This window comes from Equus quagga, chromosome 2 (assembly GCF_021613505.1).
Source record: "Equus quagga isolate Etosha38 chromosome 2, UCLA_HA_Equagga_1.0, whole genome shotgun sequence".
Lineage (NCBI taxonomy): Eukaryota > Metazoa > Chordata > Mammalia > Perissodactyla > Equidae > Equus > Equus quagga.
The window spans coordinates 98,261,460-98,287,978 of NC_060268.1; the positions used below are offsets into that span (position 1 = coordinate 98,261,460).

At 38.5% G+C, this 26,519-nt stretch overlaps 1 protein-coding gene across 1 annotated transcript in view; it reads left to right on the forward strand.

Annotated features, from left to right (window-relative positions):
* NRG3 (neuregulin 3) overlaps positions 1–26,519 on the forward strand; it is a 1,023,472-nt gene that overhangs the window by 189,302 nt on the left and 807,651 nt on the right. The gene's annotated exons all lie outside the window — the stretch shown is intronic.

Consider the following 26,519-nt stretch of genomic DNA (forward strand, 5'->3'; position numbering starts at 1 on the left):
CTCTCTGTCTCTCACACACAAACACACACACACACACACACACACACCCACACCCTCTTACAAGGAAGGTTATACTGTATCTGTGGATTTACTGTTTTGCAAATATTTAAAAGCAACTCTATATAGAAATTAACCAGCAAACTGCTTGGGGCAAGTTTATATTAGTCTTCCCTTTTCTTTGCTTTCAATAACCAAAGAATAGCTATCCAAAGATAGCTTTGGGCTGCAGCTGCCTGGCCTCTGGGCACAGTGTGTTGCAGGGCTTGTATGGATGGTGTGATCCAAACGGTCTGGGGAATAAAGCCTGCTTCTGTCTTTAGAGTCTCTCATCCCTGCCAGGGTTCCCCCAACAGCATGAGAGCTCAGCGCAGCTCATTCCTCTGTCATCTGCCAAGACCCCAGTCTCTCTTGGATGCCCAGAGAGGGCAAGTTGCGTTGCTGGAAAGTAGAATGCCAGAATGGTTAAGAATTAAGGGGGAGCTCAGCTGCCAAGCAGGTGGTGAAAGAGAACGTTGGGATGTGACTCAGAGAGGCTGTATGGTCTTTCTTTCTCCCTTTTGCTGTTGCCACTGGGTGGAAGTAGCATTATCAAAACTTGGAAGGGAAACCAAAAATGCAGGAGAAGGTGCTGAAGAGAAAAAAAGAAATATGCTTCATCCGCTCTTTGGAGAAGGTTTGGTCTCTTGCCTTGCTGTGTGCGCAGTCTGCTGGTGCCGCAGCTCTGTGAGGGTCAGTATTGCCATTCACGTGGCTCTAGTGTCTGTCTGTCTGTCTCTCTGTCAACCTGATACCCTATTTGGGTTTCCATATGCCCCAGCTAAATCCCAAAGGTCCCCTCCACCTCAGACAATTCAGTCCTCTCTGGTTCTATACTTATTTTCACAAGACTTTGGGTACAATATCTATGGCTGCTTTGCCATCTTTATGTTGCTAATTATGACTAGAAATGTATTTTAGGTTTATTATCATTTTATAAGCTCAAGTTCCTGATTTTTCTTTATTTTAAATCAAGGTACAAATATGAAAAATGTAAATTAAAGTGTTACAAATATCTTAACTCAGAATAGCAAAGGAAAAGTAATTGGAAGAAGCATGAGGTGTGAAGGTATAAAGATATTTCAAACAGAAACTATATTGTCCTACTGATAAGCAATTTCTGCTGTATTTGTGCAGAGACAATATAAGTTTTGAAGGCAAGGGATGATTTTTTTTTTTCGATCGTAAATGGGAAGTTGCTTTCTAAGAATAGTCACTTAGTGCCCTTCATAAATCCCCCAGTCCTTTTGTCTTGATGTAGAATTATTAGTAAAGATAAGTTTATAAGTTAATATTTTGGGAACTAAAGAAAGAAAAATAATGTAATCAAAGGGAGAAAAAGTCCCTCCCAACTTTCTTTGATCATTAGGGTATGACTTGCCTACTGGTTTATGTCATGGAAATTTAATTTCCATTTTACAGCATAGATGGGAGAATAAAAGAATCCTAAATTAGAGAGGTTTAAGTTCTAGAGAAGGTCTGTTGGCCTGAGGAATGACTTCTCTGCTTTCCGGGAAGGAACCACCATCTCCCCTTTTGTTCCAGTCTTGTGTTTCTGACATGGTGACAGTGAAGAAATTGTATGTCCTCTCAACGTGAAAGATAATTTTTCTCCATCAGACTTTTATACATAGGGAAAATAAGTTGACATTTTCTGGTTTGAAATTTCATCAATGAATTGGGCGATGGCTTAAAGGAAAGATCATTAGACTGAGAGTCAGAATAACTCCATGGTCCCATCCTACACAGTGTATAGCTCTTTCATTGTAGGACATTCTTCTCAGATCTAGACACCTTAGTAAAATGGACATTTGCCTCGCGCTCATCATGGGACTTTCATGGGGATCCAGTCAAATGAAATAATGTGAATATATATATGTGTATATATACTTATTGAAATATTATAATTTTGTAATCATTTTATTAGGCTATATCAAATACATTGAAAAACGATATATTTATTATAAAGCATAATAAAATGCCCCTTAACTCACAACTATTAATATACATTTTGAATTGTGATTTGTTTCCGAACAAAATAAAGGAAGTACAAGTCTAGGAGATGGTGATTGGGAAAGATGCTGTAGACTAGATGAAAAAAAAGGATCGAAATGTGAATTGGCTTGAACAGCTAATTGGAGTAAATATAATCTTTGATGGATAAATGTAAAGCCGTTGACTGAGGTTACAGGAAGCAATACACGAAGATAGGATGGCATGCTGTGCAGATAGCTATGAATATTCACCTACTGCAAGACCAGTATGAGCCAAGAGTGTGCCCCAAAAGCGCATGGCGTCCTAGAATGCGTTAACTACATGGGTGACCCACAGCCTCCTCCTGGAGTTTAGACACCTCCATTAGCTGAGTCTTATCATCTGAAAACTTGCAGAAGAATGAATTTTGGGATAGCAAGAACTGTATCTCTGCATTTTAAGTGGAAAAATAATTATGTGTTCCCATCTTAATCAAAAACCTCAGCCAGAGCCCTCAATATGACTAAAATACTCTTAAATACCTGTATAACAACCCACACAGTATTCATGCAAACATAAAGAATTTAACACACCAATTGCCTCATTGTTTAACAATGAACTTTCTTGTTGAGGCCTCTGTGTGCAGAAACTGAGCAGTATCAGATACAAATTAAATTTTCATTTTCTAACAATCTCCTCTCTCAATATACTTTATCATTCTACCTTTTCTTCTAAAATATTGGATTTTCAAGACCCTTTGGACTCCCTGACTTTTTCAACGGCCTTTCTTCTTCCGTAGGAAACATATTCATCTTAACACTGTGGAGGTAAATTGATAGTGATAATGAAAAATCCATTTAAACAGCACAAGCAGGAGATGCTCGTTATTAGAAAAACAGCTCATAGACAACTGCGGCACACTCGACTTTCTCTCACCAGGTCGGACTTAAATTAATCATTTTTACTGATGTGTATAAGTAGATTTGAAATAGGGTTTAGATTTTGACAATGATTTTCGGGGCGAAATCACTGCAAATCCTTGTAGCACACATTTGCGGAGTGAGTACATGAGTAGAAGATACCTATGTTGTGTCAGTTCACATCACTGTGAAGGGTGCATGATCTGCCTTGTTATGTGGCTTAGTATTTCTATTAGTTTTGTTCGACTCCAGTCCCTGGGACATAGAATGTGTTTAATAAATATTTGTTGAATTACTGACAGAAAGTAGACTATAGCCCAGCGTACAGAGGTTGTCATTAAAGAGTTATCTCAATAAAGGCAAACCTTTCTAATAATTACACATCCTAGAGAAAGTGTGAGATGGTGTGTTCTCTGGCTATAAATGTATCCTTGTAGAAAGGGGGAATTTTCAGGAATTTCACAAAGCTGCTTCATTCCTCAGGTGGATTTTTAGATGCTGTAATTAGAAATGTGTTTTCCCCCAACTCTGAATTCTCTGATTATCTGGTCAAGAGTTTCCTCATTCCAACTCTTTCTATAGTTAAAAATCATCTAACAAGTTACTCCCTAACCTACTTTCTCCATGACAAAAAAAATTGGATTGTTCAAATCCAATTTACAAATCCTCAGAGGTCCATTTGGCATTGCTTTAATCATTTTTGTTATTGTCAGTCTTTTCATGTTTTTGAAAGATCTGTCATTTAAAAAATATGGTGATTAGAAGTGAACCTGGAATAAAAATGTATATGTTTTGTTTGTTTGTTTCTTTATTTAACTATGCCTTCCAGAAAATATTAGAGGTATTAGTTTTTCAAATAGTTTTGGGTTTCATGTATTTTATTCAACTGAGAATAACTGCCACATGGAAAAAAATTGTCCGCTAATCTTGCAAATATTCTTAATATAAGAATATGTTTATCATTTACCTAACATAGAATAAAAATATACACCTATACATGTGTCCATATGTATTCACTTATATGTATTATGTACACTTATTACTTTTTTAATGTACATATGTGCATATGTGTCATATACATCTATAATCTGTCTACCATTACATTTGTTGACATGCATATGGAGTTTGGAATTTGGTTAAGCCATCTCTCATTGGTACATGCTTTTCTGCTTCATTTGTGGTTGATTGATGTGGACAGGTGGAGGCTAGGGGTCCTTGCCCTGGTTCTCCATTTGGGGCCTCTGCAATATGTGTTTTCTGCAACCTGGACTTCACATCCTAGACTTTCTGGACTTTCAGAAATGCTATAATCATAAAGTTTTGCAAATTCCATGTCTGTTGAGTATTCAGCTGGGTGCCTCACTTAAACAAGACCTGAATCAAATGCAAATTTGATGTCTCTATTCTCGGGGTTACAGTGAATATAATGTTCTTAGGACCAAGGGAGATTGGGGACAGCCATCTCAATGGCTTAGGAAGACACCAGCCTGTTCTCCACCCAAGATACTTAGATCTTTCCTTCCTCATCCTCCTCCTTCCTCCCTTCCTTCCATCCTTTCTTCCTACCTTCTTTCAGGACATGATCAATTAATCCTGCCATATTGGTTTTCAGAATTCTTTGAATCCAATTTGTAGATATTCTTGTCTGTAAATTCATTTAGACGATTTTCAAATATTAGTGTGAATCAACATATAGAAGTAATTTCAATAGCCCCTCCCAAATAAAAACCAAGAATGCCCATCTACTTTTGGCTATTAAAGTTTGAAATGTATAAAATAAATACATAAATTCCAAGTATATAAAGGAGAGAGATTACAGACCATAACTGCACATTTTATTTCTTACTTTTATTTAATTTTCCTTAACTTGAAAATTAAAAATAGCAAGTATAACAAACCTGCAAACAGTGGAGCATTTCAAGGCGGTAACCCAAGGCTGCAAACTGCCTCCTGAAAATTTGAAGCTACTGGGTAGTGATCTAGGAAATTCATTCTTGAAGATAACCAGTGTAATTTACGTTTTAGAACACCAGGGAGTAGCTCTCAATTTTATTTTCTTTTCAACTTATTTGTGTTGATTATTTTTTCCATTTTAATAATACTCGCACCTTGCCTTTCTGTCACAGTTGTTGCTTCTTTTCTGCTGGCTCCCCTCTGGCTGACAGCATCAGTGCATCGGCCTTGTGTTGTTCCGAGGGGCAGCGCCAGATCAGAACTGTTAGACCCCAAACAGTTGTTTTTTGACACAGAGTGGTGCAAGAGAGCTACTCAAGAAACTTTGCATTATTATCTCAGTGCTGCCAAAACAAGCTTTGTCATTTCTTTCCAATAGCACTTTGTCAGTTTCACATGACATATGGCAAGGCCCTTAGGGATATAGGAATTGCTTTGCAATCTAAAGGGAAATCAAATTTTTAATTTCTATTTTTGTAGCATTTGTGTGAATATTTGTCATAAAAAACAAATAAGTACATTTCTCTTTTCCCTTGAGATTTACATCCCTCCCCAATATACCTTTAAGTAATGATCTTCTTAGAGCAAAGTGCATCTGATAAATATTTCATGAATGAGAGAATAGTCAATTGAGTGAGTGTAGAACATTAGTATTCCAGTTTATGAATACTAAGATTTTAAGACTAATTTAATGAAGAGAAACCATTCTTCCTTTTTATAGCTTTGAGGTAATGACAGCAACAACTAATGCTATTATAGAACTTAACTGTTTACGACGCCTTTTAATAATTATTGTTTAATGTCTCACTTGATTTCTAGTACCAGATACTGAAGATAAAACACGCATGATGCATCAGCTGCTGAGGACAATGGCATAAAATTTTTTTAACGTGTCAAATAAGGTCATAAATGCTCAGTTTAATAAAAAGTTATTCATTCCCCTTTTTCTTCATTCATTCAATAAAATTTATTTAAGCGTGTACTGCACGGCAGGCTGTGCCTCAGGCAGTGATGTGGAAAATAGATATGACCCCTGCCCTCAAGAAGTTTATAGTTTAGTGGAGGAGAAATTTACTCCTCAGATAAACTCACAAATGAATTTATAATGATAAGCTGTGATTTTTGCTGCTACAAAGAAGCGTAGAGAGCTGTGGGAGCATAGAAAAAAGGATAACAGTGAAGGCTTCCCCTGAGTAATAATGTGAGAATTGAGATTTAAATGATGGAGACAAATACTTAGATGAGAAGAATGACACCAAGGGGAGTGGACAGGGAAAGCGAGAGAGCGCTCTACTGATGCCAGAAGGACAGTGGCAAGAAATGAAGCAGACAAAGTGGCCAAGCAGGGTCATGCTGGGCCTTTTAGCCAACTGATACATTGAGGTCTTTGTCCTCAGACCATAAAGTATGGAATGAAATAATCGGATGTGGGTATTTAAAATCACTCTGGATGCTATAAAAGCCTAATAATAATATAAAAGCATAATTGAGTGCGGCTTTCACTAAATCAGAATGGAATCTTACAAATATTTAAAATAAGTGGACCAACCAAACAAGAAGTATCTTTGGGTAGCAGTGTGTCCACAGAAGAGTGGAATTGGATTAGGGTTTTGAACATTATAAATAGATACACAAATTGCTTCGGACAATACATGATCCTAGGGTGGTATTTTCTGTGCCCAAAGAGAAACCTATTTCTCTTGTTACTGTCTTCAGGACCACAGAGCATATCGTTAAATCACAGTTTAGATGGCTATGCTCCCAGGGTGCAGATGGATTGCATAGGGGTCAGATTCCCTTAGAATTACTTAGAAACTTGGCTTCAACTAACATGAGCAGAACAGCTGGACCTCAGAGAAGAGCATGCAGGGAGAGTCCAGATACATGAGAGGAGGCAAAGCTGGACAAAGTGAAATAGTAGATGCTAACGGTCAAGACCTCTGAGGTGGAACCTAGTTTTTATGCCAAGGGGTTTCCTGACTGGGAGCCTTCCTCCGCAACAGCCGTGAGTGGTAGTAATGGTTTTATCTGGTTCTAATTATTGCCTGGGTCTTGGTTTTCTCTGGATGGCTCATTGAAAGGCCCTGGATTGGTTCTTCTGTGGTCAGTGTCTCCCTTTGAGAAACAAAGGGATGAAGGTTGAGTGGAGAAGCACCTGTGCTTGGTTCAGCTCCTTGCATCTCCTCCCCACGCCAGCAGTCATATCACAGGACCCTCACGCTCCTATCTCCTTCCATCTCACCCAAACTACAGTCACCCAGTGAGCATCTCCACTGTGCAGGAGGCTGGGTTTCCTTTCGGAAGAAAAAGATTGGAAAAGTAAGACCGTGTTGTCATACTGAGAAGACTTCTCAAAGAGGCAGGTGGAAGTTCTGCTGCTGCGAATCTGCCTGCTCAGGGAACTTAAGCCAGAGATGCCACTAGGCAGGTTAGTGCACCTCTGCTGTTGTGACGGGTGAGGCACTAGGCATGAGTGAGCATATTTAATTTACCAACAGCCATATGATATGTATATGCTCTCATTTTTAATCAATGAGAAAAACAAAGATTAGAAAATGTAAGTATTAATGCTCGAGGTCCTACGGATAGTGAGAACAAGATCCAGGCCCACATCTCCCGACTCCAGGTCAAGATCTCGGTTTAGGTGCTTCACTCATTTTAAATTGGAATAAATCTGTATTTACTTTTGGAGGGGTTTCTGTAAAAAAATCCAACAACATGAAGTCTTGATTGTAGAAAACTTACAAAACGTGTCAAAAATTATCTAGCAGTGGTGGAGAATTTTTATATTGAAGTTCTGAAAACTGCTACAGTGAATGACTTGACACAAATAAATGACAAAAATGGGAAAGTTGACATAACTTGTTTGTCAAAAGAAATAGACACCTCCACTGTCTTTTTTCCTGCAACGTTGGCACAGGGGAAGAAGAGATCCTCGTCTCGTATTAATAATAGTCTGTCAATGTCAAGGAAAATCGTTGTGATAGCTCAAAGATTTTTCTACTGAATGAATATATGGGATTAAACACCATCTGGAAAGATCCTCATTATCCAAGAAAATAGCGAATCTTAGATCTTACACATGCTTTACATGTGTCAAGAAATACGTTGGTCAAATTAAGAGGAAAGTATATGGGTTGAGCGGAAGTCTGACTTAAAACGGCTGCTTGGAAATCTGTCCTGCCGCGCCAGCAAGTTTGAGTGACAGAGCTACGCTGCCTCTCCCCTGCCGCCAGCAGGACGTCTTACCTCTGAAGTCAGTTCCTTCACTTTGAGGAGGACTTTCTTGGCCACCAGGGGGAAATAAGCCAGTTGAACACATGCAGAAGGGGAGTCAGCATTTTCAAGGAAGAAGAGGGGAAAGAGAGAGCTTAAGTTGAATTTAGCAATGCCCCGCCCGAGAAAAGGAAGAAAATAATAGTGGATTTTATCTTTTCTTGAGATAGTGAATCCTTTCAAATCCTTGAAGTAAAGTCAGAGAATATAACAGAAAATATGGATAATTTTAATGAAACAAAAATTTAAAATGTCAGTGTGTCAATTGAGGATAAACACAGTGAAACACAAATGGCAAAGTGGAAAAATAATGGAAACATATTAGATAAAATGTAAATCTATATGATAAATAAAAGCTCTTATAATTTAATAAGAAAAAAGACAAATAATAGGAAAAAAAGAGCAAAGGGTATGACCAAGCAAATCACAAAAGAAGAAATAAAATTTACCAAGAAACAAATGAAAAACATTTAAAAATAATTTGTCTTCAGAGCCAAGTGGATTGAAACAATATGTTTACCTGTCAAATTAATATCCTTTTGCAAGGTAAACCCCATTGTTTAAGTAGCTAAATCATGACAATTTTCCTTGTTGGCAGTCGGCAATATATATCAGGTCATGAAAATGTGTACTTACCTAGTCTCTTACCTTTGGGAATTTGTTCTAAGGGAATCATAAGATATGTATGCAGTGATTTCTGTGTGCAGATTTTTATTACAGAATTATTTATAGTAGTGAAATAGTTTAGATAAATGGAATGCCCACCAAATGGGGATGGGTTACTTAATTTGTGTGCTCTGTTCCTGTAGTACTCTGTAATCCAACTTTGCAATTCTCAGCAAATTTATATGAATTATTTTCATTCAGTTATTCAATAACTAAATCCCTGTTGAATGCCTACTTTGTGTGCTAGGTACCCATCAAGACACTGGGGATCAAGCAGTGAACACAGTAGAGAAAAATTCTTGCTGCCTTGTAGAAACAAATGATTAAACAAAAAAGCAATAAGTAAAGCATGTTATATGTCAGACAGTGGTAAGTGCTATTAAGAAATAGTGAGCAAGGATGGGGAGGATGATGGAGGCGACAATGTGATTTAACCTAAGTGTGAAGGGAAGGCCTCAATGATAAGGTTCTAAGTGATTCCAAACTTGCTTGAGGTGAGGGAGACAGAGAAGAGCGTTATAGACAGAGGGGAGAGTGCGCTGGGTGCGTTTGAATCTCTGCTAAAAAGGTCACTGTCACTGAGCAAAGAGAGCCAAAGGCCATAGAGCAGACAAGGTTGATGAGGATGCAGGGGGCTCTACAGGCCATCACGAGGCTGTGGGCTTTTTACCCAGAGAGAGAGGGGAAGCTGTTGGAAGGTTCGAACAGAGAAACCACATGATTTATGATTCCCCTTCCATCTCAATATGATCCCTCTGGCTACTCGCTTGAGGATTGGCTCAAGTGACAGTGTGGAGCCAAGAAGGCCATTTAAGAAACTGTTGCCATAAGAAAGGAAGGAGATCTTGGGGATGTGGACTCATGTGGTGAGGGCGGAGGTAGTGGAGAAGACGTGGGTTGTGATTTTTATGAACTTATTTATATTGTTTGAATATCTCAAGTTTATACTTAATAGCAGTACATTTGCATGATCCAAAAGTCAAAACTATTTGAGAAGATGTACCCAAGAAATTACAGTCCATTCCCCGTGCATCCCCTTTTAATAGTTTTCTATTTATTCTTTCAATGGTCCTTGTTATGAATATCTGTATAGATACATGTATATCTGTGTGCAGATATATATGTATACAAAAGCATAAAACATATTATTCTAACTTTTATCCCCCTTTCCTACCACCATGTTTGCATATGATATAAACTGCATTGCACCTTGCTTTTTTCACCTAAAAATATCTAGTTATATTTTGAATGTAGAGCTAATGGGATTTTCTGAAAGACTGGATCCCCAGGGTATGAAAGAAAGAGAAACATGAGTGATGATTCTGAGCACCTGGATGGAGAGTTGCCTTTGGGATAACTGCTTGCTCAGCATCCATCTTCTCTGATATGTAGGGAGCGATCACAGCCCGATGGCCAGCAGCCACTTTAGTGACCAGTATGTATAGGAGCTTCATAGCTACTGTTTAATAATGAATGACTGATTGAATAAATATTGCATGCATAAACTAAGAGAGAATGGAGATAGCAAGAGAAAATTTATTTTCATATATATTCAGTTTTTGGAGATAATATTATGGAATGTTTGGTAGAAAAAAATATCCAGCTCTGCTTATAGAGAATGCTCCAAATTTGGAGGAGACTCCATGGGCATCTACACTTTGAAAAGGTGCTGAAAACAGATAAGCAAGAATTTTAATAGTGGTTTTTTCTTAGTGTTAGGATTATGTATGATGTGCTTATTTTGCTTTAGGATTTTATGTCTTTTCCAATTTGTCTATTATAAACACATCATTTATAAAATTAGCAAGAAGAACAAAGAAATAAGGGAAGCGATCTATTTTTCCCAGCTTGACAAAGAACAGAACAAAAGATAACGTGTACAAGAGACAACAAAGTAGAATTCTGTCTCAATATTTCTTAAGATAAACCCTGGAGCAGACTCTCTAGAAATATTGGAACATTTCCACCTCTGAGATGCATGATATCTGGGCAGCCGGGTAATGACACAGCGATGAAGAATTCCTTTCATTTCATCACGTGCACAGGCCTGTCAGGATATTAACAAGGGTGTGGAAATACAACATCTGTCACAAAATCTGTGAGATGTTCTTGCTAGCTTCTTTTATGTATAGTGCTGTTTTGGGGTTCCCTATATAAAATATGGCATCTTTCATCCATTATCAGATTTTCAGAAAGATAGTTGTGCCAACGGCCTACGTTTTTGCTTCCCTTAACAATATATCTTAGGGCTCTTTATTAGATCATGTAGGTCTACCTCATTCTTTTTTTGTGTGCATTTAATATTACATAAGATGGATATGCTATAATTTGTCTGTTGACTCCCATATTGGTAAACATATAGGTTTTTCCTCATTTTTCACTATCACTGATAATGCCATAATGGATATCAGAGCACGCACCTCTGTTTGCTCAGGTGTAATTTCTTTAGGATAATTTCCTCATATTAGAATTGCTAGATGAAAGGTTGTATATATATATTAAATCCATTCATTCCTTCATTTATTCATTCATCGTGAATCAAAAATTTATGGCCCATTTGCTACTATGTCAGGCATGGTTCTAGGAGAAAAGATACAGTCCTGAGCAAAATAAACAAAATTCCTATACTTTGGCAGTTTACATTCCAGTGGCAAAGACAGACAACCAACAAATAAAGAAGAGCGTATGTGTGAGTATGAGGATAAAATATGAAAAAAAAAAGATACAGTAGCATAATGCCAAGTAGTGATAAGAGCTCTGAAGAAAAACAGAGCAGGGTCTGGGCGTGGAGAGTGACAGTGGTGCCATCACTGGTGGTGCTTATCACAGAGTTAAGTTGAGCTAGACAAAATGAGGAGAAAATTCTCATTTAAAGGAGAGCAGGAAATGGGCAAAAGGACTGAAGCTAATGTGAAAAGATTTGACAGAATCTGAATTTCTGGGGGTGAGGTGTTCCATGTTAGGCCCTGAGGCAGAAGCATCTGCAATTTTCTTTTTTATTGTGATAATATTGGCTTACAACGTTGTGTAAATTTCTAGTGTACATTACTATATTTCAGCTTCTGCACAGACTGCATCATGCTTACCACTAATAGTCTAGTTTTATCCATCACCATACATATACGCCCCTTTATCCCTTTTGCCCTCCCTCTACACCCCTCTCCTCTGGTAATCACTAATGTGTTCTCCTTATCTATGTGTTTGTCTTCAACATGTAAATGAAGTAATATGGTATTTGTCTTTCCTTGTCTGACTTATTTCTCTTAGCATAATATCCTCAAGGCCATCCATGCCATTGCAAATGGCATGAATTTGTCTCTTTTATGGATGAGTTGTATTCCATTGTATGTATATACATCACATCTTTATCCATTCAACAGTGGATGGGCACTTGGGTTGCTTCTGCTATTGTGAATAATGCTGCAATGAACATAGGGATACAAAAATATCTTTGAATTGCTGATTCCATATTCTTTGGATAAATATCCAGTAGTGGGATAGCTTTATCATATGGTATTTCTATTTTTAATATTTTGAGGAATCTCCCTACTGTTTTCAATAGTGGCTGCACCAGTTTGCAATCCCACCAGCAGCGTATGAGGGTTCCCTTTTCTCCATATCTTCAACACTTGTTATTTCGTCTTGTTAATTGTAGCCATTCTGATGGGCATGAAGTGATATCTCATTGTAGTTTTGATTTCCATTTCTCTAATAACTAGATATGTTGAAGATCTTTTCATCTGCCTGTTGGTCATCTATATATCTTCTTTGTAAAAATGTCTGTTCAGATCCTCTGCCCATTTTTTGGTTGAGTTGTTCATTTTTTGTTCTTGTTGAGTTGTGTGAGTTCTTTATGGAAATTAAACCTTTGCCAGATATATTATTTGCAAATATTTTCTCCCAGTTGGTGGACTGTCTTTGCATTCTGTTGATGGTTTCTTTTGCCTTGCAGAAGCTTTTTAATCTGATGTAGCCCCATTTGTTCATTTTTTTTCTTTAGTTTCCCTTGCCTGAGTAGACATGGTATTCAAAAAGACCCTCCTAAGAGTGATGTCAAAGAGCATACTGCCTATATTTTCTTCTAAGAGTTTTATGGTTTCAGGTCTTACATTCAAGTCTTTAATCCATTTTGAGTTAATTTTTGTGTATAGTGAAAGATAATGGTCTGCATTAATTCTTTTGCACTTGGCTGTCCAGTTTTCCCAACACCATTTATTGAAGAGACTTTCCTTTCTCCATTGTGAGTCCTTGGCTCCTTTGTCAATGATTAGCTGTCCATAGATGTGTGGTTCTATTTCTGGGCTCTCAATTCTGTTCCAGTGATCTGTGTGTCTGTTTTTCTGCCAGTACCATGCTGTTTTGATTTCTAAAGCTTTGTAGTATAATTTGAATTCAGAGAGTGTGATACCTCCAGCTTTGTTCTTTTTTCTCAGGATTGTTTTTGCTATTAGGGTTCTTTTGGTGTTCCATAAAAATTATAGAATTCTCTGTTCTATTTCCATGAGGAATGTCATTGGGATTCTCACTGGGATTGCACTGAATCTGTAGATTGCTTTAGGTAATATGGGCATTTTAACTGTGTTTATTCTTCCAATCCATGAGCACAGAATATCTTTTCATTTCGTTATGTCTTCTTCGATATCTTCCAGTAAGATTTATTCCAGGAATGCGGGAATGGTTTACCTTCTGCAAATCAATCAATGTGATACACCACATTAACCAAATGAAGGATAAAAACAATATGATATTGCAATAGATGCAGAGAAAAGCATTTGAGAAGATCTAACATCCATTTATGATAAAAAACTCTCGATAAAATAGATATAGAAGGAAAATACCTCAGTACTCAACATAATAAAGCCCATATATGACAAACCCACAGCCAACATCATTCTCAACAGAGAAACACTGAAAACCATTCTTCTGAGAACAGAAACAGGACAAGGGTGCCCATTCTCACCATTCTTATTCAACACAGTACTGGAAGTTTTGGCCAGAGCAATTAGACAAGAAAAAGAAATAAAAGGGACCCCAATTGGAAAGGAAGAAACAAAAGTCTTAGTATTTGCAGATGATGTGATTTTATATATAGAAAATCCTAAAGAATCCACCAGAAACTATTAGAAATAATTGATAAATACAGTAAAGTTGCAGGATATAAAATCAACATACAAAAATCAGTTGCATTTCTATATACTAATAACAAACTACCAGAAAGAATAAAATCCCATTTACAATCACAACCAAAAGAATAAAATGCCTAGGAAAAAATTTAACCAAGGAGAGGAAAGACCTATCCTCGTTGTTTGTGAGAGAGGACAAAATGTTTTCTGTGACTCGAGTAGAATGAGTGAGGGGAAGAGAGTAGGAGATGCCAGTGGAGAGGTAGCTAGAGGCTAGTAGGAGATGCCAGTGGAAAGGGAGGTGGAAGAGTAGGAAATTTGGATTTTATTGTAAGACTTATGAGAACCAACTGTATTTTTTTGAGCAGATAAATGACATGGCTTGATTTATATTTATAATATGACTGTGGTTGCTTTTTAAAAACATAGTTTCCAGGGCAGCAACATCAGAAGCAGGAACCCCTGTGGAGAGTCTTCTGTAGTAGGACAGACAGGAGATAATGGGTGTTAGCTAATGATTCTAGAAATGTTGTGAGAAAGAGTCAGATTGGATTGATATTTGACGGTAGAAAGAATCTAGGATTTGCCAGAGGATTGGATTTCTATGTGAAAGCAAAGGAGGAGGCAAAGATGATTTGAAATCTTGGTAGAATCAGCCAAGATAGCCTCCAATTTAGCTTTCTCAAGCCTCTCTTTGGCAGCCATACATGAGATTCTTCTCCCAAATCCTCAAAGCAGTGAGTTTTGGTACCTTTTTGTGCTGGGCATCATGCTTGGAGTAGAGTGGGCTTTCCTTAACTACCTCTTGAGTTAATGAATGAATTAAATGTTACCTTTCTGATGCTTAGCAGTATAAGCTCTTTGTTGCTTTAATTTGCATTGATTGAACTTCAAGATCTTTTCATATGTTTATTAGAAATTTATATTTCTTCCTGAAGTGCCTGTTCCTGACCTTTGTTCCGTGTGGTATAGGATTGTTTTCTTATTCTTTTAATATGTAGGAGTTCTTTATATTTTCTAGATATTATTTCTTTGTTGTATATTGTAAATGTGACAGTATATTGTCTCTTTTTAAACTTTATTTTTGTGTTTTTGCTTGTACCAAAGTTTTAGATTGACATGCATAATGCTTTATGTATTTTTGGTGTTGTGCCCATGTTGGGGAAGTCAAGAGCCTTTAAATCTCTTTTATTATTCTCACTGTTTACCCATATAAGTAGGTTTACAGATAGAAGAATGGAGGCTTACCACGTTAAGAGATTTAAGGAAGGACAAACAACAAATTCCCTGAATCTCGCCAGTTCTCTCTTTCTGCTAAAGAATTGACCATATCTCCAGGTGTGTTTCACCATATAATGTGAAAAGAAAAAAATAAAAAATTTGGCACGGGGGAGAATGTAGTTGTAGTATATGAAACATGACCATGATTTTATTTAAGATTAAAAACTACTGTATAGATCGATATATGGATGATTTTTCTTTTCTTTATACTTTCTATAATTTCCATGTTTCTAATATTTATATGTACTCTCTGTGTGTATGTGTAATAGGACATTAAAATGTCCCAAATTCAGCTGGAAATGACACACATCTGGAGTAGTACCATACCAAAATGCCCCCTTAAGGAAATCTGAAGTGAAAGGATTCCCCTGCCTGGACAGAAGGGTAGAATTAGGTGGTCTACTTTGGACTTGTAGAGAAAGGTTGAAAATTCTGAAAATTAGATTGAAATGGGAGGGGAAAGGAACTGTAAAAATGGCGAGAAAATGAGCATTGAAAGGAGGGCAGGAAAGTGGCAAAATGAGGGAGAGAGGGGGTGGTGGGGAATTCTCACTAAAGCCATAGGAACGTGCAACACCTTGGATCACATTGCGGCCGTGTAAGCATTGTATGGTTCCTGGACCGTGGAGTAGTGGAGATGGAAAACATCTTGCGGCTAATCTAGTCTGAATGGCTATCCATGGCAGACATTCTGCCACACCTTAAATCCACACTGAAGTCAAAGGACAGACATCACTAAGCAATGAGTGCTCTTTCCCCTCCTCCCTGAGCCTTCACAACCCAGTTCTTAAGTATTATCTGCCAGGGTTGATGCCCAAGGATGAACTGTGTCCCGTGTCCATATGCCCCATGGACATAGTCCAACTATTTTGAAGATAACTAAGCTGTAAAAGAATCTTATCCTAGACCATCCAGCTCTGCTTGTATCTACTTTCCTCAAGTATATTTCACGATTATTCTTTTGGTTCTTGCTAGCCATTTGACTTCTTGGATGATTACTTTGTGGGTCAGCCAAATGAATATTTGTAGGAAGACTCAGAAATAAACCTGCATTGAGTTTTCTCTAAGACTGCTTGCTGGTCTGGGGTGTCCTTGATTCTCTTGACCGTAGAGAGGCATATTGATACTTGACTTATCTGATGGATGATGGATGATGATAAGGTCAAAAATGATTACATTTTTGGTCTATGATTTGATGACTCCTAGGACACATCACGACCTAAGGATGGTAACATCTTGGCAAAATAATAGCAAATAATCGAGCTATTTAGAGTGGAAAACCTGAAAAATTGTCATTTATTGAGTTAAAGTATGCTGCATGATTTAGAAACCAAGGGATACATCTCAGCCAATTTTTCTCTTCTATAATAAAATTCATTTCTACGTTTATTAGCTGTATAGAAAATAGTGCTCATCACACATTAGATTTTTGAGATTGAAGCAAAATAAATCATCAGCCCTCTTTGACACTTAACTTGTCTCAATGTCATTATACCTTTGAATTGAGTTATTAATTACCCTTAATTAAATTCATTTTGAATGGTAGAATTTCCATTTATAAGTGCTTATTTCATAATCCCTGGAAGATTTATAAATTCTGCTCAATTTAACAAATATTTATTAAGATTATTTTATGCAAGGTACAATTTTAGATATTTTATATTAGCACTGATTTCATATCCCTTGGAAAAATTTGAATATGCTTCTATCTCTTATAACTGTTTATTAGTGCTCTTAGAGCTGTATGCTGGGACTTTGCTTTCAATAGCAGCTGTGTGTGTGTGTGGCAATTATATCAATATTTGAAAAAAGGATTTTGACCAATTCCTAAGGGGCAGGTATACATATTGGAGTTAAAAAAATCCCATAAATATCTTTATATAGGGAGTACTGGATGATGTGTAATGGGTTGTGTTCCCAACCTATCTTTTACATTAGATGCCATAATGGGTTTTACATGCCTTTTTTTATGATGTCCACATATTTAGAATGAAGGAATAATGTTAGAAGTGACCCATTGGAAGGAATTCTTTGAAGCCGAACCAGTAAGTTCTAAGAAATGTGGCATCTGGCAGGCCTGTCTCTCCCTGAACACAGAGGGTAGAGAGCTAGGATTGGTTGAAAGTGTGAAAGGATTTGAGTTCCTGTAGGCAACTTCTCTCTCAGGGCTTCACCTCCCATCTCGCTTTGAGCCTGTCTTTTGAGATATTCCCACAACCCCTAGTTGAGCCCTTGCAATAGGGCATGGTAGTCAATATGCTACTGAGCGACTGGTCCATATGCTGTTTCTCTTTCTTTTATTTTTTTAAATACAAAAATAAATGTATTTCTTGCTTATTTCTTATTTATTCTATTTGCCTATTACTGAGGTGGGGGGTGGGGTGTGCTTCATCCTAGTGTTCACATTTGGGCCTGATCGATGGAGGACAGTGAGCCACATCCCCTTGAAGCCAAATGAGCAGGTGGCATGATATCTTGTCCCGTGTTTTCATTTCACGCCTTTTTATTGTGTGAAAAGAAAACGGAAAATGTCGTCTAATGCTCCCAACATGCAAGTCGTAAGTCTTTGAATATTATATCGTTACTGCCAACAGTGGCTTCCATTTTCTTAATTTTCTGGGCATACAGACCTCTCTGGATTCTGTTGACACAAGCCTGCCTTATCCAGATTTAAAATAAGCTGCGCAGCGCCCACCTTAAAACAGCGGTGCTCCAAGCTGGCTCCTCAGTGAATTCCCTTGCACTTTATAATATCTGAATGAATAAATACAGAGGAGATTACAACTCTGATGAGAGCAAGTCGTTTTCCTCAGAGTTGAGGACATTATTTGTCCAGTAAAGTGGAAAATAAGAGGATCTGAAGCCAGCATCTCCTGAGGAAGGGTGGATGAAGGCTCTCTGACCGTTCTCGAGGGGACCGCTCTGAGCTGTGTTTGATGCCACAGAAGATGACAAAGAGGTGAAGGTCTGTCATCAAAACCACAACAGTTATTTCCCCTGGAGGCATAACAAATCTTTACATGCCAAAATTTTTAAAGTGAGATGAAAAGTATCTTAGGGTGAAAAACAATGCTATCCAGTGGAGTGCAAGTTGTAACCACTTTGCAGGAATTAAGTTGCACAGAGTATCCCACACATTTCCTCTACCGGCCAAAGATGGGCGAGTCGCTTGGCAGGTGAAAGGACAAACAGCAAAGGACTTAGTGACTTCCATTGAGGAGCATAGATTTTGAAAATAGTGGCCCGCTTACCAAATTTTAACTGCAGGGGTGTGTGTGTGTGTGTGTGTGTGTGTGTGTGTTTTGTGACAAAGTGTTTATGTATGTATGTATGTGTTTTATAATAGACTTTATTTTTTAGGGCAGTTTTAGGTTCACAGCAAAATTGAGAGGAAGGTACAGAGATTTTCCATATCCCGTCCTGTCCCGACACATGCATGCTTTTCCCCGTTATCAACATCCCTTCTAGGAGTGGTACTCTGTTATACTTTATGACCCTGCATTGGCACATCATTATAAGTCAATGTCCATAGCTGACATTAGGGTTCACTCTTGGTGTGGTACCTTCTATGGGTTTAGACAAGTGTATAATGGCGTGTATCCACAATTATAGTTTCATACAGAGTATTCTCAGTGCCCTAAAACTCTCTGTGCTCTGTTTCTTCATCCCTCCCTCCCTACCCCTGGCAACCACTGATCTTTTCAATGTCTCCATAGTTTTGCCTTTTCTAGAATGTCATATCGTTGGAATCATATGCAGCCTTGTCAGATTGACTTCTTTTGCTTGGTAATATGAATTTAAGGTCCCTCCAAGTCTTTATGGCTTGATAGCTCATTTCTTCTTAGCGCTGAATAATATTGCATTGTCTGCATGTGCCATAGTTTATTTATGCCTTCATACACTGAAGGACATCTTGATTGCTTCCAAGGTTTGGCAATTATGAATTCAATTCTGAGTAAACCTTTATACCGTTAGGAATAAAGCTGCTGTAAATAAAGAATGTTGTGTTTTATTTTCTGACTTAATAAATCTGAAGATATCACATAAAAATGGGCATGCCCACTTCTGTGGAAAAAAGACAAAGGATCAGTCAGTACTGGGTGTCTGCAAAGCAATCGACAGAAGGAGCTTTGTGTTCCCAACGTCCCCATCCCCAATGCGTCCATCCCCCTACACACTTGACGCTTCCCTTATCTTCAGCTTTCTGCAAGCATTTCAGTTTTCATCCCCTGGACGGGTAGAAACCAAATGGATGGATTGTTATTTTAAATTTGTTGGCTTTTGTTCAGACACCCAGGGTTCCTGGTATATAATTTTTTCTCTCTATTTTCAGTTCACATGGCTAAAATTTATTATTTTATGAGGGGAGGGGATTGAGGGTCTGGATCTACATTCAGATCCATCGCATTATTTGGAGACAGATAACTAAAACCTCTTGGGCAGCCATCTTGTTCCGTGGCTTTTTGAGGTCCCCTCACCCTAGTTGCTCTGGCTCCCTCTGCCACCCAAGGGTTTGGTAAAGCCTCGACTCTCTTATTCCACAGCTGCCCCTCACTTCCATCTTTTCTCTTCTTTCCATATCCAAGTACAACCTGGGGGATCCCTGTGCTTTGTCTTGGTGAATTTCTTGCTTTGAGCTCAGTGAGTAACCAAGCTTCAAAGGAAGCTTCTATATTTAGGACAGTACCTGAGGAAGCTTAGGACGTGTAGGGTGTTCTGGAATTTGGTTCTCATTCTGTCACCTAAACTCTATGCAATTGTCACATCTCCACGCATCTCAGCTTCCTCCTCTTTGCATCAAACACGTTCAGTCAAATCAAGGATCACATATAACCAGCAGCATCATTGCTGGTCCGCCTAACGATGTCTTTACTGGCTTACTTCCCCAGTTCCCATCAAAACCTAACCCATGCCAAACAGCAATCCAGACTGTCTTTATCGTGTGCATGCAAACTCAACCTCAAAAATCACTGCACACAGCATATCTGTGCCTCGTTGTCCTGAAGGAAACCCCTTGTCTTCTATAGGCTCTAGCATATAGAAGATACGTTTCTCCTAACCAAACCAAGGATGAATCCAGGCTGTTGGAGGCATTTGGCAGGCAGGGTGGCCATTTCTGGGCGTAGTCTCAATCTGGGTGTGTTTGAGACATTTTTCATTCAAGTGAGCCTCTTACTGCTTTGAGCTGGCTGAGTTCACTTGTTAAAACTGCGACAACAAAAAAAATCTGTTTAGGTTTGGTTTCTGATGTATCACACAAAAATCTCCTTTTTAAAATTCAAATATTCCTTGTTTCATTTAATCCTTAGCTTGTATCCTTCGTTTAAAATGCTTAACAGAAAATTTGCTTAGCCACTTTGGAGAAATGAGAACTGCTTGATTTGCTTTCCTCTTTGTTGTTGGAAGAAAAACATCTCACTAGTCTAGATTACAGTGTTGCAAAATTAAAGAATTTGAAACATCTCAAAAAGCATGGGTATGTCCACTTCCCTAAAATTCTGGGTCATACCTTCCCTTTGCACCATAATCTCCGATATTTAATGAGAAAGAACTTCTGGTTCAAACTTGTTATTTTACAGTTGAGGAAATTAAAGCTCTATGAGGTCCGTTATCCGATTAGTGAGTCAAAGAGTCAAAGTCATTAGTGAGTCAAAGAAATATTAAGGTCTATCCACTGGTCTAGATACATCCTGGGAAAGGAGGTGGCTCTTGGGGATTTGGGGTCCATAAGAAGGTTGTCTATGGGGTATATGACACTGTGGATGGAGATCGGGGCAAAAAAACTCCAGACTGTAGAGTTGGGCCTGAATCAACTTATATGCAATGCGAGCCTGACATCAAAAACAGAGACACAGAATAAGGCGGGTATGGAGCGTAATTACTTGCATAAAAATCTTGCAAACACTGACTTGGATGATTTATTGCTTCTTTGAACAGTTTTGAGAGTCCCAAAGCATTGGGACCTGAATGGGAGACCCCCAAGAAGCCCTTCTAATTAGAGCCCCCTAGATGTCTGACTGGCTCATTTCTTACAAATGTATTACGCTCTTCTTTAATGTATTTCTTTTTTTATTATAACAAAAAATGAAAATACTCTGCCATCATGAATGTATTTTTAAATTATATTAGTCTAATATCCTTACTCTCTTTGAGATTATGACATTCTTAAATGGAGCTTGCACACATGATCGGAGGCCACTACTCAGCAATTGATGGTAGCGTTGCATGCATTCCTGGACACCAGGGCTCTCTGACGACTTTTCGGCTGTGCCTCCATATAACTATTGGTATAATATTTTGATGACTTTGTTATGGTGTGTATTTATTTATATATTGATAAATCATACACTCGAGTACTGTAATGTGATGTACATTGTAAGGAAGCCCTGAGAGCTAATCTAGGGAAGATGTTTTAGCTTTGAGCCAGTTTGCTGGTGTGCTTGCATAACCTTACACCCTTCCTTGCAGTTGCCCATTGTTTATACCTGGGGGGGAGAGAAGAGCTTTTGCTTCCATGCTCTGAAATCTTCCATTTATCAAAGTACTGGGCAAAGATACTTTGAGGGTCTGTTTCATACATACACTTGTGAGAAAAGTTGTTTTCTCTCTTACCGTCTCTCCTTTACACCATTTGTATAATTTGAAGACAAATGAAGAATATTAATAGCATTCAATATTAAAAACGTCTCATCATTTTCATTTTTGAATATTTTCATATGCATTCATTGGAATCCTAAAGTTCATACTATTTTGCGCTTTTTATTTTTTAAATATTTTTTTGTTTTGTTTTGTTTTGAGGAAGATTAGCCCTGAGCTAAAATCTGCTCCCAGTCCTTCTCTTTTTGCTGAGGAAGACTGCCCTGAGCTAACATCCGTGCCCATCTTCCTCTACTTTATATTTGGGGCACCTGCAACAGCATGGCTTGACAAGCGGTGCATAGGTCCGCACCCAGGATCTGAACAAGTGGACTCCGGGCAGCCAAAGCAGAATGTGTGAACTTAACCTCTGTGCCCCCGGGCCAGCCCCTGTTTTTTGCTTTTTTAGAGTTCATAATGGTGTCATAAAAACTTGCTTGTGTTAACAATGGAATCCCAGTTTCAACAGCTTTATAAGAATCTTGTGGGATTTAGGGGCTGACCCCGTGGCTGAGTGGTTAAGTTCGTGTGCTCCGCTGTAGGTGGCTCAGTGTTTCATTGGTTCGAATCCTGGGCGCGGACATGGCACTGCTCATCAAACCACGCTGAGGCAGCGTCCCACATGCCACAACTAGAAGGACCCACAACAAAGAATATACAACTATGTACCAGGGGGCTTTGGGGAGAAAAAGGAAAAAATAAAATCTTTAAAAAAAAGAATCTTGTGGGATTTAGAACCATCATTTAGTTAGCTAGTCTCCTAATTTTGGACACATATGGGCTATTTTTTGTTTGCTTTTACTATTGCAGTTAACTACGTGAATCACCCCTTCTCTCCTTATTCTTTCCGCTTCTATTGCGTTATTTCCCTGGCATGAAATGTCTTAGTCACGATGTAGAGTTTATATCTTTCTCATTGTAATTGTCCATATCTCCCTGAACTTTTTGCAATCCTGGGTTGGTATGTGTCTGAGATGTCAGTATCCACTTATTCACAGGCCAAGGACATTTCTCTTTTTCTCGCTTCCGCTCTGAGTTAGCTCCAGGAGACTGCTGCTTCTCTATGTGGCTCTCGGCTCCACTAAGTGCCTCCTCTCATACGGCTTAGTGCAGGCTCTGCCCCGTGTGCCAAGCTGTAGCTCCTCTCTATATGAGGGTGCCACCACTCCTTGAGACTGGCAATGATGAAAATCAGATTGCCGTCCAATTTTTCAAAAAAATCTCCTCCTCTCCTCTGCCAAAGGCCATGCAAAGCCAGGAAAGCTAAATAAAAATTGATTTTTTTTTCTCTTTGTTCTTTCAGCCCAACCTGGTTTCCAGTAGTTTTGAAATCAGATGCACTTCATATTGATCTGGGTGATGATCTAGTATAATTTCTGGTTAACACAGTTGAAAGAACCATCATCATGGTGGTTCTAAAGATAGAGAGGAAACTGTGCAGACTTAATACATTTCTGCAGCTTGCTGTGGCTTCCTGCTTCTCTGAATTATGCATTGGCTCCCGGGCAGAAAAAAGAACTAGATCCCGCCATCATTGAGTGAAATTAAGGTTAATATTTGGGAGTGGCTTGCCCACCATGGACACTATCAAATTGTTAGTCCGTCTCAGAGTCTGGTAAATTTACGTAGAAATGTCTGGTGTCAGTATTGCCTTCCAATCTCCTTGCTCTCAGATGCTCTATCAATGTTAACATTGACATTGGTAAGTGAAGGTTGGAGAATCTGGAAGGCTGTGTAAGGCTTGGCATGGGTGAAAGGCAGGGCCATCAATTTGGGTCTTCTGTCTATAAAGCACAGATAACTTCACAAGATGGATATTCCTCATCCTCACTTGGGCACAGAGGGCCTGTGGAAGCAAAAGGCTACTTAGGCAATAATCATCAAGGCTTTGTAAAGAATAGTTCTGTTGGATGTACTTAATCTTTAAGGCACAAGGACAGGATTGTGGTTTTATGAGAAAGTACTGAATCCATTTGACCATCTTATTAAGACTGTATGGACATAAGACTTAAATCAGAGGTTTAAAAATGGTTCCCAGGGTCCCTGTTTCAGATTTATTCTTATTCTTATCCCTTTTTTGGGAGGTTAGCTCCATGCATCCTCTGCAAAGCCTAACCTGGTGTGTGAAGCCTTCCCTGACCAGGGTGCTATCTGCTGATTTATCGTCCTCTCTCATCTCTGAACTAACAGTGCATTTATTGAGAGATCCCGCACGAAATCCTATATGCCATGTAAATTCCACCCTCTCCCAGACTTCCATGTTGTTTGTAAACTCCATTTTACACTTATCACAGGCCCCCAACATTGTTGGCAGACTTACTGTCATGTGTGTTTGATCCCCGTTCCCCCCCACCATGAGCTCCTTAGCACATCAATTGTATCTTGTCTGTCATCTCACTGCCCTTTGCCCATAGCATTCTCTACTGCATATACTGGTGTTCAACACATCAGAGCTGAATTTGAAAAAATAATTTAGCATTCTCCAGGGAAATTATGAAATATGTAATAATTAAAATTAGGAAAGTTTCTTTCTAAACTGTAACACATTCTCACCTCTCAGAGATCATCTATAATCCCAGCTACTCAGACCTCCTCAGGATTTTCCCAAATTCATCCCCCACTCCAGGCCTAAGCACATCTTATTTCCCTGGCTGTGTAGGTTGGTTTGGAACTATGTACAGAACCCAGTCAACAACAATGAGAAGGTATGAAATTTTTCTTGGGATGTATGTGAAAAAGATTCTCAGATTTCCCCGTGCATCCAAAACCTCTGAGTAGGTAGGGTCTTGAGAAAGTTCTTGTGCCTTGCTGTTCTCCAATGACTGTGATGGGAACAGAACATAGTGGGAAACTCTTTTGCGATGAGTGCTTACTGTCTTTCAAAGCCAGACTACTCTTTACTTCCCTTTTTCTTAAGTTATATCAATCCGTATAGTCTTCATTTTCTCCTACTCTTCCACCCCTCCTTCTTCTTTTTTCCTTCTTTTTTTTTGCTTAAATCTGCTTGGACTGTGATTTCTGTCAATTATCTCTGAGAGTCCTAATCAATAACCCACTTGAGATCATCCTGTTTCTCTTTGCCTCAGTAACACAATTATCCTTTATTCATGTGTTGAAATTTTGACAAATTTATGTGTCCACAGCCCAACAGCAAATTATTGATATATGTGCAGCATCTTCTGTTTTCTAAATGGCATCCAGATCTGTAGAGATACATTTGTCTGTGTTTTGAGAAGTGAAAATCCTTCATGCATAACTTGAGTGCTCTGTTTATGTAAGTAATTTGGCATTTCTTTCCAAGTGCAGAAGAGTTCCTGTTCGTTTTGAATGCGCAGGCTGTATCACTAAGCAGAGAAGAGGCGAATCAGACCAGAGAAGGATGGACTTCCCTTGTGTATGTCCATTTGAAGCTTAGAAACTTTATCTCCTTCAGCGTTGTGTTTAATAGAGGTTGAAGCCGTGCAGTAGAAAGCTGTGACTGGCTATACTCAACTTTTCCCCGAGACAATTATTTAATTCCTGTGTATGCCATCCTCACAGACATGATTTACTGATTATTTTCAAATTAGTTGTAAACAGAATTAACTTTTTGGCTTGAAATGAGTCTAAATCACAGTGTCAACATGTGGCTTTGTAATATGCCCTTAAAATCTTTATACCTTTGCCATAATCAGCCAGACTCAGAGCTAATTACTATGGGGGCTTAGAATTTGCCACCCCAAAATGTGTCTTTTTGCCTTGATTATTTTTATGGACAAAAGACTTTGAAAGAAACTTTGACATTGCCTCTAACTGCCTGAAAGAATTTAAGATAAAACGCTTGTTTCCTGGACAGGCTATCACCATAGATCAGGCCATCACCATAGATAACTCTGGGTGTAGTAGATTGGGACGACCATTGCTAAGCCCGTTTTTATCAAAATTCTCTCTTGGGTCACATTGCCTATAGATGGTCCAGCAAATATTTGTTTGTGAAACATTTGTTTTTCCATCTCCATGTGAATTGCCTTCCTCCCCTTTGAAGTCCCAAACCACTACCCCAACTGTCCTTCTTTGTCCTTAGCTGAAGTTGATATTTAAGGTGGTGGCTTCGGTCATTTTGGCAAGTTATTCAGTTTCCCTCAGTTTCTCCCATATGTGCATATTATTAAACTTTGATTTCCTCCTATTATTCTGGAGGAGGAATAATTCAGCCTCCCCTACATTACCATCCGTTCCTAGTGGGTGCTCAGTTTAAAAACCAGAAGAGAATAGTTTTTGGGTTTTTTTTTCTTATTCTTTTTTAAAATTTTTTTTATTTTTATTTTTTTCGGATGACATCATATTTCAAATTCTGTGTACATTACATCATGCTCACCACCCAAACACTATTTATAGTGCATCCCCTCACATGTGACCCTAATCACCCCTTTTGCTCTCCCCCCTCCCCCCTTCCCCACTGGTAACCACCAATCCAATCTCCAATGCTATGTGTTTTTTTTTTTTGTCGTTTTTATCTTCTGCTTATGATTGAGATCATATGGTATTTGACTTTCTCCCTCTGACTTATTTCACTCAGCATAATACCCTCAAGGTCCATCCACGTTGTCACAAATGGCTGGATTTTGTCTTTTCTTATGGCTGAGTAGTATTCCATAGTGTATAAATACCACAT